A 14,846-nucleotide genomic window follows, 5' to 3' on the forward strand; every position below is an offset into this window, starting at 1 on the left:
CAGTAGCGGATGGTATGGGCGACATGGGACACCTGCACAAAAAAATTCGGAATGGTGACATTTGCATGATTGGTTTTGCGACCACTGCCAGCGTGTCCATAGAAGCAAACTAGGCAATTGGCAAGAGAGGCAAAATGACGCTGCTTCTGCCGATCCGGGGAGGGCTGCGGACTACCACATGTCTCTTCCGATACACGTGGAGTCACCAGCCGCTTCTTTTCACCTGACAGTGAGGAGCTTCGCCAGGGGGGCGTAGCGCTATTCCCCCCAGTTCCACCTCTCACCCGAACAGGCGCCCCGACCGACCAGAGGAGGCGCTAGTGCAGCGACCAGGACACACACCCACATCCGGCTTCCCACCCGCAGACACGGCCAATTGTGTCTGTAGGGACGCCCGACCAAGCCGGAGGCAACACGGGGATTCCAACCGGCGATCTCTGCTGCAGGTATTTCTGATGATTTGTAAAAAGCAATATAGCGCTAAGCCTACAACAGGCAGTCGATCCATGATAGTTTGGGCTGAAAGTATCTATGGGCAGGTAGTTCCACTGACCTCCTCCCTGCCCACTCTCCCTCTGCTCTCCACGAGGCCTCTGCATAGCGTATGTGGTAATATATTACTAAGGGCTGAGAGGAAGTTAGCAAGGGGAAATGAAACCACTAATGAACGCATGGACAGATGGAGACCGGGGAGGTGGAGACCAAAGGGAGGCAGGGAACACAGAAAATCACAAGGGAAAACTGAGTCACAGCTGCAGCCATGACAACAAACCTAATAAAAGGATGACTATCTTGGAAAACAAAGACAAAAATCAAATTAAATGTGAGAGGCAAATGAGAGTTGTTATGCTGGAAGGCGACTCTTTTACAAGCAACAGACTGACGAAGACTTTGGTCAGAGGGTCAGTTTTCTGCTCAGAATTTAAAGAATATTAGACTCAAGTGTGTTTTGGTTACATGGGAAAAAGCCATGACGAGTCGCCCGGGTAAATATGTATGTGTTTAAATGTGGTGTTGGATTACTGTTCACATCAAACATCATCATGGGCTTGATGAATGAACTCCATGACGTCCAAAAGTCTCCACAAAACACTGCCAATAATGCATAAAGACTGTGGTAAATTCAAAGCTGAGTTGAATGTGGAGAGAATAATTCCAGTGCTGTGTTACTGTAAGTCAGTGGTTCGATGCCATTGTAATGACTCATTTATGCAATCATTTTAGCAATCAACTGGTGAGTCAGTCACACTATGCTGTGGTGTTTTAATGCCACACTGACGCAAAACAACAAAAAAACCAGTATGATGTAGTTCAGCCTTATTTCATTATTTAAACCAACCTCTCTCTTCAACAGTATTCTAATCTTCCAGAGACCCTCTCTCTGTCATGAGGAGGAGATGAAGAGCAGCTCCTCTGGAAACTCCTGTTTCCTCTGGAAACTGTTCCACCGACAGTGTTCATGGAAATGTTTTCCTCTCAGAAACACAACCCAGGCGACCGTAGTGCTAACGTTCCAAATTAAAACACAAGGAGCATGCTAGCTGTGCATGGCTCAAATCTGTAATGCTTCCAACCCGATAGGATGGAACATGCATATGTTGCGCCAACTAAATCGGTGAAAGAAGATGCTGATAACGCTCGATATAATTTGATGTACTAATTTGTTTCCCAGTAGCACTTATTTACACGACTGCACAGGAAAAACGGATGTGAGGGAATCAACAAACTTATACTTCCGGTGTGGCAAGAAGGCGGCGCAAATTCATGTTTGCGGCGGCCTCACCCAGTACCGTCCATGCAGTGTCTTTGTCCACGTCTTTGCTTGATGGCTGGGAGAGCTTGGTTTGCTGCAGCCTGTGGGCCCAGGGACCACGGCCCTGCCTGGAGCTGTGCCCGAAGAAGTAACACCGAGGGCGGTCTGACAGGACGCGGAAGCGGGGCAGGCTAAGCTAACTGCTAGCCCATGCAGACCGGCAGTTCCGATAACACCGAGGGCGGTCTGGCGGCGGCCTCGCCTGGCCTTGACAGTGTTTTTAGTGTCGTCGTGTGGAGTGCGGGGAGGTGTGTCGAAGGTGTCTGGCTGAGAGAGCTGGCGCTGGATCTACTGACGGAACTTGGTCTGCTTCGTCCGGTGGGCCCAAGGACCACGGCCTTGACCGGAGTTGCGCCCGAAGAGGAAACACTGAGGGCGGTCTGACAGGACGCGGAAGAGGGGCAGGCTAAGCTAACTGCTAGCCCATGCAGACCGGCAGTCCCGACAGTCATCCTGCCTGGCGTTCGTTCTCCTGGACAGTGAGTTTTTTCTTTTCTTTTTTTGTTGTTGTTTAGTTTAGATGTGTGTGTTAGTTGGGGTATGTGTGTTAGTTTGGGTATGTGTGTTAGTTTGGGTATGTGTGTCCTTGTAGTTTTTGGATGTGTTTTTGTCTTTATGTTGCACTGCTGTGGGCTGGGGAACGATGTTTTGTTTCATTTCATGTGCACAAGGGCATGAAATGAAGCGACAACGTGATTCTGCTTCTGATTCTGAACATGTCCGCCACAGTGGTGGCTCACTTCCGACAGATGCTGTCACTGCCCAGTCCGTGCCGGCTGCCATCTGTTCTGCTCATGCACAAAAAGTTAATGCCAACCCCGCCTGGCAGGAGAGACTTTGCAACTGTACCTCTGTCTGCATGAGGGATAACTTATGAAAAAAGGCCTGCAGTTATTCCCGGCTGCTTCTGTGGTTCCGTCTCAAACTTCTCCCTGATTCAGTAGGGGGTGAAGCCCTGTAGGCCTACAGTGCAATGGATGTTGGGTACTGATTCAGTTACTGAGTTGATGAACATCGGGAAACTTGTACTGATGATATCGATTGATGAACTCATCAACATGTGTCATGTCTCCAAAGCAGAACATTGTATTGACATAAAATCAACACCAATAATAATAATAATAATAATGAGTTTTATTTATATGGCGCTTTTCATCGTACTCATAGATGCTTTACATAAATAAGAATAAACTTAAAAGCAACACACCAAAAACATGCAACACAGCATAAATCACACATGAGAGCAGGTCTGAAGAGGCGAGTCCTGATTAATGACTTGAATGTGGGCAGATCGCAGCAGTGTCTGATGTGCTTGGGGAGGGATTTCCAAGAGAGGGGGCAGCAGGTCCAGTGCTCGGTCCTTAGTCTGCCTCAGATTAGGGGTGGATAAGAGGCCGGGGGGGGGGCACAAGAAGGCAATGGAGAAGAGGTGTGTCTTGAGACAGGATTGGAAGAGTGGGAGGGATTCTGAGTCTCTAATGATTTAGGGGAGTGAGTTCCAGAGCCTGGGAGCTGCCCTGGAGAAGGCTCGGTCAACAAAGCCGCAGAGGTTGGACCTGGGGGTGGAGAGAAGGGAGGCTGAGGTGGATCTGAGGGACCGAGGGGGTTGGTAGGGGGAGAGGAGGTCGGTGAGGTATGGGGGGAGCCAGTTTGTGAAGGGCTTTATAAGTGAGAACCAGGATTTTGTAATTGATCCGGTGGGAGATGGGTAGCCAGTGGAGGTCTTTTAGGACTGGGGTGATGTGGTGCCAGGATTCGGTGAGAGTTAAAAGTCGGGCGGATGTGCTCTGGACCAGTTGGAGTCTCTTGATAGAGCTAGCACTGATGCCAGAGAGGAGTGAGTTGCAGTAGTCAAGGCGGGAGGAGATGAAGGCATGGATCAGTGTCTCAGCTGCAGGCCGTGAGAAGGTCTACATGAGGTCACCATATTGTAGGACCCGTCTTCAACCCGCTGCAGGTCAGATTCTGGTTTGGCAAAAGAAGCCCGGTGCTTCATGCATGGAACATACTGAAAAAATAAGTGTAAACTGTACAAAATGTTAAATGTATTAAGCTGTAAAAACACATCTGTAAATAAGGTCTGGTCTCTGGTCCTCCATCTTGCCTCAGCCCAGAAAGAGTAGAGGAGTGACACAACTTCCTGTTAGGTAGCAAAGATGCTAGCTGGTGGTTACAGTGCATTCTGGGAGCGGTTTGAGGTGCAGCCTGTATCTTTTTTTTTTTTTAACTGACACACATTCAAGAATACATACAATGACTTGTAGAGGAAACATAAGCCACATAACATAACACAATAGTTCCATTATCTAAACAAATGTAGACATTCATATACTCATGGCACACTCTGGATAACACGGATCACCTCATTGTTACATGTGTTACCACATAAAGTACACTCGTTAATCACCACATTTGGTAATGCCGAGTTAACATGTAAGTATATTAACAAGTATAGTATTAACACACGCGTGCGCACACACACACAGACTCGCTTGATGGGACGAGGGGCCCTCGTGTGCATGGATAGTGAGTCTCATAATGTGAAACGTTCATTTTGTTTCCACACTGGGCTTGTGCGCATGTGCAGGGCTGCAGAGACAGCGCAACAAAAGACGACATGAGCTACCACCCTGCTTCCGTTAGAATGCATCTGAACGCTGTTAAAGACCGTTTACCTGGGTGGTCGCCCAGTCCTCCTCACCATGCCAAGAGGGGTGAGGGGGGGCTGGGGGGACTCTGCGGGGGAACAAGGGTTTCTCTGTGTAGTGGAAACCACCAGACAACACATACTTTTCTTCTCTCCATCCATCGATTAGTGTGGCTTCCGGCACGGCTGACATCAGCCGCCAAGTGCCCCGAAAACCACCCACACAACCCTGAGTGGAAAACCCTCCTGGAGGCTTTACTCGGGTTTTGTGTTTCCCCATGAGGAAGTGCTGCAGGAACAAACTTTACTGCAAAATCGTGGAAATATGGTTTCCTGTCCCAGACTGGACACAGGCTCGCCTTTTATTTCAGCCAGAAGCATGGCTGGGTTGTTATGCTGGCACAGGATCTGTGCCGTGTCCTGACAACGTCTCTTTTAAAGTAACAGAAGAAAACCAAGTTGTTGTTTTTGTATTTTAAACGAGATGTCTCTGAAAGCCCCACGGCGGAATCTGCTGCAGCGGTGGTTGCTGGGACAGTGAAGCACGTTGACGGGGACCGGACGTGATGGTCAACGCCTCCACGAGAAGGAATCGGATGTAAACTGACAGGATGCTGCACAACCAGAACAGCCTCACAACCCGGTGACAACATGTAGACCATGTCCACCTGTCAGTAACTCAGCGTCTGTGGATGATGATCACCAGGGAAGAGGAGAAGAAGGAGGCCAAAGAGGAGGGTTATGGATGTGGTGAGGGAGGACATGCAGGTGGCTGGTGTGACAGAGGAAGATGCAGAGGACAGTAGTAGTAGTAACAGATCATGTGTATCCAGAGAGAGGCAGTATTTCAATTAAATGTATTTAAAATACGTATTTAATTACTTTTGAGTATTTTGTAATTTGTATTTTGCCAGATTGAAAAAATAAGATGTAATTTATAACAAAATACTTAAAGAGCTTGTATTTGTGTATTTAAAATACTTGAAATTCGTTATTTGATATGCCATTTTATTCGCAAATAAGACACATTTTTATCCCCAGATCTAAACTGTAGAAAACCCGTAACACGGCCTCATCGCAGTCTTGGGCTCAATGCAAGTGAACCACATGACATGGCCTGTCGGGTCCAGCGACGCACTCATTGTGGGCTACCGTATTTCATTTCTGTTGCTTGTGAAAATTGACTTGACTTGACCATGCCATGCAAGGCTCCAGCCCGCTCATCAGGAGCAGTTAGGGGTTCAGTGTCTTGCTCAAGAACATTCTGTCACTAGCTAGCTACCTCCACCATCAGTGTATGCATGTGAATGGGTGGATGCGAGGCATACACTGCAAAACACTTTGAGTGGTCAGTAGACTAGAAAAGGGATGTATAAATGCAGACTGTTACCGTTTACCTGGAAATATAGACTAGTTTTCCAGTCATGTCAATAAAATAACTGATCTAATGACCAAGAAATATGACTGAGGTCATGGAAAATCAGCAAGTTAGGTTGTAAAATAATGCTGAGTAATATGACCTTCTGGCGGCACGGTGGCGCAGTGGTTAATGCAGTCGTCTCATGGCTAGAAGGTTCTGGGTTCGAGCCCCAGGGTAGTCCAACCTTGGGGGTCGTCCCGGCTCGTCCTCCGTGTGGAGTTTGCATGTTCTCCCCGTATCTGAGGGGGTAATAGCAACTTGTTAAGCAAGCAAGCAAGAAAGATGATACTTACTGTATTCTAGATGAACCAGCAATTCAGACTCACTCCAGAAGTTAAAATGCACACTGGTTAATTAATACACTGGTTAATAAATAGGTTTATACTCAGATACAAAGAAAAATCACAGATTTTAAAGGAAGCAAGTCATGTATCAAATAAAAATCTTTCATTCTGATCTTTACTCTAAAGCCAAATGTTGCTCATCTTTTTGCACAAAACGTTTTACAACATGGATTATACAGAGTTAATACAAATCAAAGTGAATTGACGCCACTCCTGAATAATGCTTAAGTAACACACAAATGACTGCGTTTTAGTGTCTGTTGTGTGAATTGTGTCGTGGCAACCATTTAATTCCAGTCCGACATTAAATGAGGAGCGAGACAACAGTCTCTTGCAGTATTGTCACGTTTTAACGTGATCATGAACAGAGGCACTAAGTCACTTAAGCGCGTGCCCTGATCTCAGAGTCCGCTCCCGTTGTACCTTGCAGCACAAACTGCCGAGTCCTGCTTATTGTCATTATCTCAGTGGTATGTAGCCTGGAAGATGTAGCTCATCTTCATTGCTGGACTATGATCCTAATGGAAACAGAACTTGCTCCGAGTCGGGGATCGCCGGTTCGAATCCCCGTGTTACCTCCGGCTTGGTCGGGCGTCCCTGCAGACACAATTGGCCGTGTCTGCGGGTTGATGTTGGTATGTGTCCTGGTCGCTGCACTAGCGCCTCCTCTGGTCGGTCGGGGCGCCTGTTCGGGATGGGGGGGACTGGGGAGAATAGCGTGATCCTCCCACGCGCTACGCCCCCCTGGTGAAACTCCTCACTGTCAGATGAAAAGAAGCGACTGGCAACTCCACGTATCGGAGGAGACATGTGGTAGTCTGCAGCCCTCCCCGGGTCGGCAGAGGGGGTGGAGCAGAGACCGGGACGGCTCGGATGAGTGGGGTAATTGGCTGGATACGATTGGGGAGAAAAGGGAGGGGGAAAAAGGAACTTGCTCAGAGTTCATAGGTCAGGTCTCCCCTCGTCCTCATCTTCCAGCTCGTAATTCTCCAGAACCGTTCCTTCAGACCTTCTTACACTCGAGTGAGTTTCCCACACATTCCTCTGCTATGAGCCAACAGTCAACCACCGGCCTTCACTAGTTCACACAGGAGAAGGCACTTTATAGCAGCACCTGCTACATATGAGCCCCAAGCATCCATCCACGCAATGTAAACATAGCATAGCTGATACATGGTCAAAGATTAAAGGTAAGCAAACATCATATATGAACTGCCCTCACAGCTGTCAGTGTTTTTTGAATGCTGTTGGTTTTATATTGCAACTGGTAGGCCTAATCAATTTAATGATATTTTTATACATTTTTCTTTAGGTAGAAGTCAGTCACCTCAGGGGATGAGTGGCTATGAACCATCAGAGCCTGGCCAAGCTGGTCCATCATCTGCCTCATCTGTAGAAGAAGCCACACCAATGCTCAAATGTGCAATGCTGGATGGAAAATACTTCCACATAGTGAAGTAGCTGCTAAACGGAAAGATAGAGGCCGAGCGTCAGCTGCGCACTAACAAAAAGGTCATAATATGTGGCTCTCTTGCAGCGACATCAAATTTTAAAACCCACTTGAAACAAAGGCACCCTGACAAAATAAAGGAATAAGAAGACCTCAAAAAGGACTTTGCCACTGGGAAAAGCAAAAAACCCAGGACCTCATACAAACAAACTACTCTCTTTGAACGTGGTCTAGTGACACACAATAAAATTTGACTCTCGACATCCTTTTGTCACCAAAGGCATTTACCCGTTGGCCACTGTTGAGCATAAAGAATTTATAGACTTGGTACGGGGACTTGGCCAAGGTGCTAAAGTTATGTCCAGGAGGACACTTGGAAGAAGACTCGACGACGACTTTCATAATAAAACAGCAGATTTGGAGGAAAGACTTAAGTGCATACAACATGTGTGCGCCACTGCAGATGGTATCTGGTCAAGTAGAGAAACCAAGTTCTCCGGGAGTCGCTGTACACTGGATACAGACAGACACGCTAGCTAGAACCTCAGTCGCTGCTCTTGCTGTCGAGCACTGAACTAGAGCAGGACCCAGACAGACTGCAGACACACTCCAGGACAGGGCAAAGTCCAGGCCTTTATCCAGCAGGAGGCTCGGTACACGGAGATCCAGCAGCTCATCAAACAAAGCTATCCAGAAACAACAGGCAAAAGGCAAAGTCCAGGCACAAACACGGAGTAGACGCGTCTCTTCCATACTCCCGCAACTAACTAACTCTAATAAGTCATAGTTTTTGCCCAATATTTCGCTTACTCTCTGTCTTCTAACGAACAGCGCACTTTAATCCTGTATCTTACAAAGCCATGGCCTCGAGATCCAGCACACAACCAACAAAAAAAGACCATAGCGTCACCAAAAAAGCGGACTTGTGTTATTCTCAGGGAAACTGTTAGGCCTACTACTCCCCCTGCTGTCTTTTTCTGGAACATCATGTTTGACAATATTTAATGGAAATGGTCATGGTTATTGCCAAAGAAATATTTATTAACTAACAAAGTTAAGGAAGTGTCTTTTAAGATAATGCACCGTTGTTACCCTGTTAAAATGTACTTTTCCAGATATAAGACTGACATTGATCCAAGCTGCAGTTTTTGTAGTAATGTTGAAGAATCCTTAATTCATCTTTTTTGGGAATGCACTGATAGCTATATTTTCTGGACTGATGTAAACAATTGGGTACACAGGAAAATTAAGACCATTGATATTAAAAAAAAAGAGCATGTTCTATTTGGAGTAACTAAGAATGATGTTAAGGATACCAATCATCTATTCATGATAAACTTGATCCTTCTTCTTTGCAAACACCATATTCACACCAGCAAATTTTTAGCCCAAAAACCCGAACTTTTTTGTTTTCAGAGCCACATTCCTTCAATATATAGAAACAATTAAATTCAGTAAACATTGTAAAGCCATTAAGACCTACACAATTTATGAAAATGTATTTTTGCCCCCATAACTGTTGAGATGAGACCCCGAGCCATTGCATTGTAACGTGCATGGATAAGAAGACACGCTGGCCGCTGGCTGGCGGGTCTGACCCTTTAGTCGAGCGGCTAGCGATGTCTACGGGTTCGCTTCCCGGCCGCGGCACTTGCTGTGGTTGCGTTGTCCGCCGAATTCGCTACAGTATATTTATCTTCTTCTTTCCCTTTATGTGTATGCTTATTCCTATATATCCTGCTGTTCATCCAATAATTGCATATTGTATAATTGGGAAAAAATATCAATGAATATGACGTACCCTGGTAAGGACTGTAATTTAAAAGGAAGCCGGTTTCAGGGGCCACTGAATGCCTCTTAAGTGCACTGGTAGAAAGAAGAAGAAAAAAGCGGACTTGCTAGCTAGCGGCACCGACATGTCCACTCTGACTTCTTTGTTCGAAAACCACGTGGCGACCATGTCGGCTGAATTCATCTCAGCGTTTTCAGCCTCGGAAGACAGGTGCGGCACATTAGGGCGGGGCAGGTACTCACACGCGGGAAACACGGGAGGCAGGAAGTGACGGTATCAAAGATGGACGGCGACACTCGCTTGCAGACATTTTCCCAGTCCACATACCTACAATCGCACTGCAAAACTAGGGAGGAAATCCATTTAGGATACGGACTCACAACTGACGCCGGCAGCACGGTAGGGTGGCATCTGCGCTGACGCGAAAAGCGGAACAGCTGTGGCTCAGCGTTCTAGTCGGATCCCTAATAACGCTACGTTCACACCAAAGGCGGCGAGAGTAAAATGGGAGGAGGCGAATGGGCGGGAATAATGCGCGGCGAAATTACGCGCGGCGCGAATTGGGCGAATCGAGCGACGAACGCGCCTTCGCGGGAGTTCAAAAATGTCCAACTCGGGCGAAGAGGCACGTCTCCGGTTTATGCTATGAACCCAAACCGAACGCTGACGCCGGTTTCGGCGGCGCAGGTGGATATAAAGCAGAGCCACCGCAGCTGATCTCTGTCGCTCATCCGTGATGCTCACAAGTAAACTCAAAACTGCTGGTGTGTGGTATTTGTTGTGTGCGGTCTAGCAAACTTGCTAGCAGCGTCGGTGTAACTAGCCTGCTTGTTGTGCCGTCAACACAGCGAATTCGCGTTCTGTTCGAACACACCTGGCGGAGCTGGCGGCCAAACTCTGGCGAACAAAGCGGCGCCAACTCTCTCGCCGCCTCTGGCCTGAACGTAGCATTAGAGCGGTACACCGTCGCTGGCTGGCTGAGGCGCTAAAGAAAGTAGGCTACCAGCCATGGATGTATTATAGCCTGGATACACTACGGGGAGCGCCCCCCCCCTTCATTCCTATGGAAGTCGCTCAATGGCGCATGAAGCCAGTGCTCAGTAGCGCATTTAATAGGGACCGAGCTCGGTACTGCACCTGGGGCCAAAAAGGCTTTTTCGCGTCCGCCAGCATGGGGAAAGAGACAATAATGACGAGAGAGCAAATTGTTTGTGGCTACTAACCAAAGTCGGAATCATCTCTGTATATCGTCAGGTTTTGACATCTGAGTGTTTTTTTTTCTTTTTTAATTCGCCATTTAATTCACCACCTACCTTTAGGAACCGACTTCTGGGCGCCGGCCCGTTCATGTGCTCGATCTTGCACGAGCCTGCCGGCCCCAGCCTGCATGCACGCGCTCCCAGCTGATCAGTCATTGATCACCATCCACGCTGACCACCGACCCTCCAGCGCGATCGCCACAGAAGTGTATTCCAAGGTAAAATTCGAATATAGGCTATACAATGATATCAATTAAAACAGATGTATATTAATTTAATATAAATCTGTTGTTTAATATGGTATGTCAGCTCATTATGGTCTGTTTCTGACCAATGTACTTGCCACCTCGTTAGCTAAAGTTACCTAGCTAAATAACGTTATCTTCCTTATCCACAAGATCATTCTACTTATTTAATGGCCTACAAGTTGTAGAATATGATCACTGGTTTATGCTTTATAAAGATTAATAGGTAATATGCTACTAATATGCATGGCGTTAATATAAACAGCTATCAGTGGTTAATAAGTGGTCCCTGTTACAGTAATTTCTTGCTAGCCTGAATGTCTCAAGACACTTCTCAAATTACTTTCATTTAGATGGTTACTACTCCGTCTACTGCTACTGCTACCCTTACTACTGCTACTACTACTACTACAAGGCCCAGGCCGGACATGGCAGTCCCTACCAGTAAGTCATATAACAATACGTCCCAAATAACTACTTTTGTATTGTTTTGTGGTCTGAAGTTAAAGTTATCGATTCTTCCAATGTTCTCTTTGGGATAATAACTGAGATGAAGTGGTAATAGTAAACCTGTGTAAGTACAGCTTCATTTCATATTTGTGTAGCCTATGTTTTAAGGTGGATTGTCTGACTTTCTGTCTATATGGAGGGATCCGACAACGACTTTATAGTTCAGTGTCTTTATTTCAACGGTGAAGGTTACAATCATACAGTAGCTAGCTCCGCAGTAGCCACTCGTCTGAGTGCTAAACATAGACTGACGATTATGTGGCTCCCCTGCGTCCTCATGCGTCAGATGGACCAACGAGCTTGCAGCTAACTTAACAGCCAATAGGAGTGCTTGTATCACATCCTTATAGCCAAACGGGCTATTATATTCTAGAGAATATTACAGATTTTTGTCAGAAAAAGCGTCGATGCTCATCAAGCAATCACAAAAGCACACTGAATAAACTACTCAAAATAAATTGTAGAGCTTGATACTAATCACAACATAGTCCAAAAGAAACGTTTACGTTAATCCAGTAAATTTAATTATGACGTTACTTGTCTGAGGAACCAGCTTTCATATCGATGCATTCAAAAAGTGAGGCACCTAACGTTACCTGGCTAGCACCTTGGAAGTATTAGCCAGCACTGAGGAACGATTTAATTGATCACGCAATGTTATAACGTTAGTTTCTTCGCATAAACATGTATTTTGAAAAGATTAATCAACAATAAAGCTTTAATTATGTTTGCATTGGATGAGATTCTATGTAATGTTACAGTGTGAGAATAGTTCTAGTCAAGTCAACAGAGTCTGAGGGTCGTTAGCTAGCACTAACAAGCTAGCCTACATTAGCTAGCATGCCGGGCACGCTTTGAAATGACGAGTTTAGCTACATTTTACTTTTTGCCAATAATTTCACTTACCGGTACAAAGTAATCTTCGTCTCAGTTCGGGTCGTGCAGTTGAAGGCAACACAAGTAGGCATTTTCGGCTTTCTTCTCTGTATCCTCAAGCGAGTTCAAGTGCACCTGTGTAATTGCCACTGACTGGGGGAAAGGGGGCTGTGACCTAGCTAGGAGCGCGCAGGCTGGGGCCATGGAGCGCGCAGGCTGGGGCCAGCGCGTTCACGAGCACATTCCACACATTCTTTCCGACCCCAAACTGCAGTACTGAGCTTGGCCAGTAATCGCGCACTGACTTCAAGATGGCTGCCGGTTCGTGGGGGCTTGCTACCAGCCACCTGTCAGCTCTGACCGGAAGCAAGAATCAAAGCTAAACGTTGCGAGGCTACCACGAAGAATTGAAGGTGAGCGAAACTAGTTTATTTGTGCAGTTGTTACGAGATCAGACTTCCGGTCAGGAAGTGTTGTTGTTGACTAGTTAACAGCAGCCAGCGTGAACAGCCACAGCTCACAGTTTGTTACGAGGGAAGACTTCCGGTCAGGGGAGCGAACAGCCACAGCTCACAGTTTGTTACGAGGGGAGACTTCCGGTCAGGAGAGTGAACAGCCACAGCTCACAGTTTGTTACGAGGGAAGACTTCCGGTCAGGGGAGTGAACAGCCACAGCTCACAGTTTGTTACGAGGGAATACTTCCGGTCAGGAGAGCGAACAGCCACAGCTCACAGTTTGTTACGAGGGAAGACTTCCGGTCAGGGGAGTGAACAGCCACAGCTCACAGTTTGTTACGAGGGAAGACTTGCGGTCAGGGGAGCGAACAGCCACAGCTCACAGTTTGTTACGAGGGAAGACTTCCGGTCAGGGGAGCGAACAGCCACAGCTCACAGTTTGTTACGAGGGAAGACTTCCGGTCAGGAGAGTGAACAGCCACAGCTCACACTTTGTTACGAGGGAAGACTTCCGGTCAGGAGAGTGAACAGCCAGAGCTCAGTTTGTTACGAGGGAAGACTTCCGGTCAGGGGAGTGAACAGCCACAGCTCACAGTTTGTTACGAGGGAAGACTTACGGTCAGGAGAGTGAACAGCTCACAGCTAGCTTGCATTAACCCTTTCACGCGTGCGGTCACAGCGGCGTTATTGGCCGTTTAGTGCGTGTGCTAAAACCGGGGCGGTTAGGAAACCGGACTATAAACATGCTAGCGATGTAGCATTAAAATATAGCAAACGCTAACTGAAAACTGAGACGCTTAATAACACAAATGAAAACATAAGGAACCATGTAACGTAACGCGCGCTACATAGCATAAAACACACGTGTTCCTTAATTTACACGCGCAGACGGGCGCGCGCAGGTTGTGAGGCAGCGAAGGGGCCACGAGTGGCGTGTCTGTAAAGACTGGAAAAGCTCATCATCGACAAACTGATGTCAAACCAAACCAAACGCCGCTCCGTCCTTACGCCGTCGGTTGTGCAATTCAATTCAAAACTTTATTGCAGACTTTGGGTCCATAAGAGACAAAGCTAAATAGGTAAAAGACAAACCCCAGACAACACACAGAGGAAACGCAATAAAATAACACAAGTGGAACAAACCAGTGTGGTATCAGAAGGCAGCTACACCAGTGGTCCCACTGCTGAGACTGGTAGCGTGTGGCACTGAATCTTACATTAGTTCAACTCTGGATGATTACATTATCAGAGTCACTGAGCCAGCCAGTAAATGTATACATGAGATTTCCTAGAAGAACTTGAAAAGGTACTGACTCCTGCAGCCACACACACTTCACCTGCACTACACCATCTAGGTCCTTTTAGTAGTATTCTCATAGCATCATTATAAGCTACTTGAAGCCTCTGTAAGCTTGCTTTTTTGTAGTGCGACCACAGTTGTGCAGTATAAAGTGGTGTACAATATGTAGTGTGACCACAGGTGAGCAGTATAAAGTGGTGTACAATATGTAGTGCGACCACAGGTGTGCAGTATAAAGTGGTGTACAATATGTAGTTTGACCACAGGTGTGCAGTATCAAGTGGTGTACAATATGTAGTTTGACCACAGGTGTGCAGTATCAAGTGCTATACAATATGTAGTTTGACCACAGGTGTGCAGTATAAAGTGGTGTACAATATGTAGTTCGACCACAGGTGTGCAGTATAAAGTGGTGTACAATATGTAGTGAGACCACAGGTGTGCAGTATAAAGTGGTGTACAATATGTAGTTCGACCACAGGTGTGCAGTATAAAGTGGTGTACAATATGTAGTTTGACCACAGGTGTGCAGTATCAAGTGGTGTACAATATGTAGTTTGACCACAGGTGTGCAGTCTAAAGTGGTGTACAATATGTAGTTTGACCACAGGTGTGCAGTATAAAGTGGTGCACAATATGTAGTGTGACCACAGGTGTGCAGTATAAAGTGGTGTACAATATGTAGTTTGACCACAGGTGTGCAGTATAAAGAGGTGTACAATATGTAATGTGAC

The sequence above is a fragment of the Lampris incognitus genome, chromosome 15 (genome assembly GCF_029633865.1).
Source record: "Lampris incognitus isolate fLamInc1 chromosome 15, fLamInc1.hap2, whole genome shotgun sequence".
Taxonomy (NCBI): domain Eukaryota; kingdom Metazoa; phylum Chordata; class Actinopteri; order Lampriformes; family Lampridae; genus Lampris; species Lampris incognitus.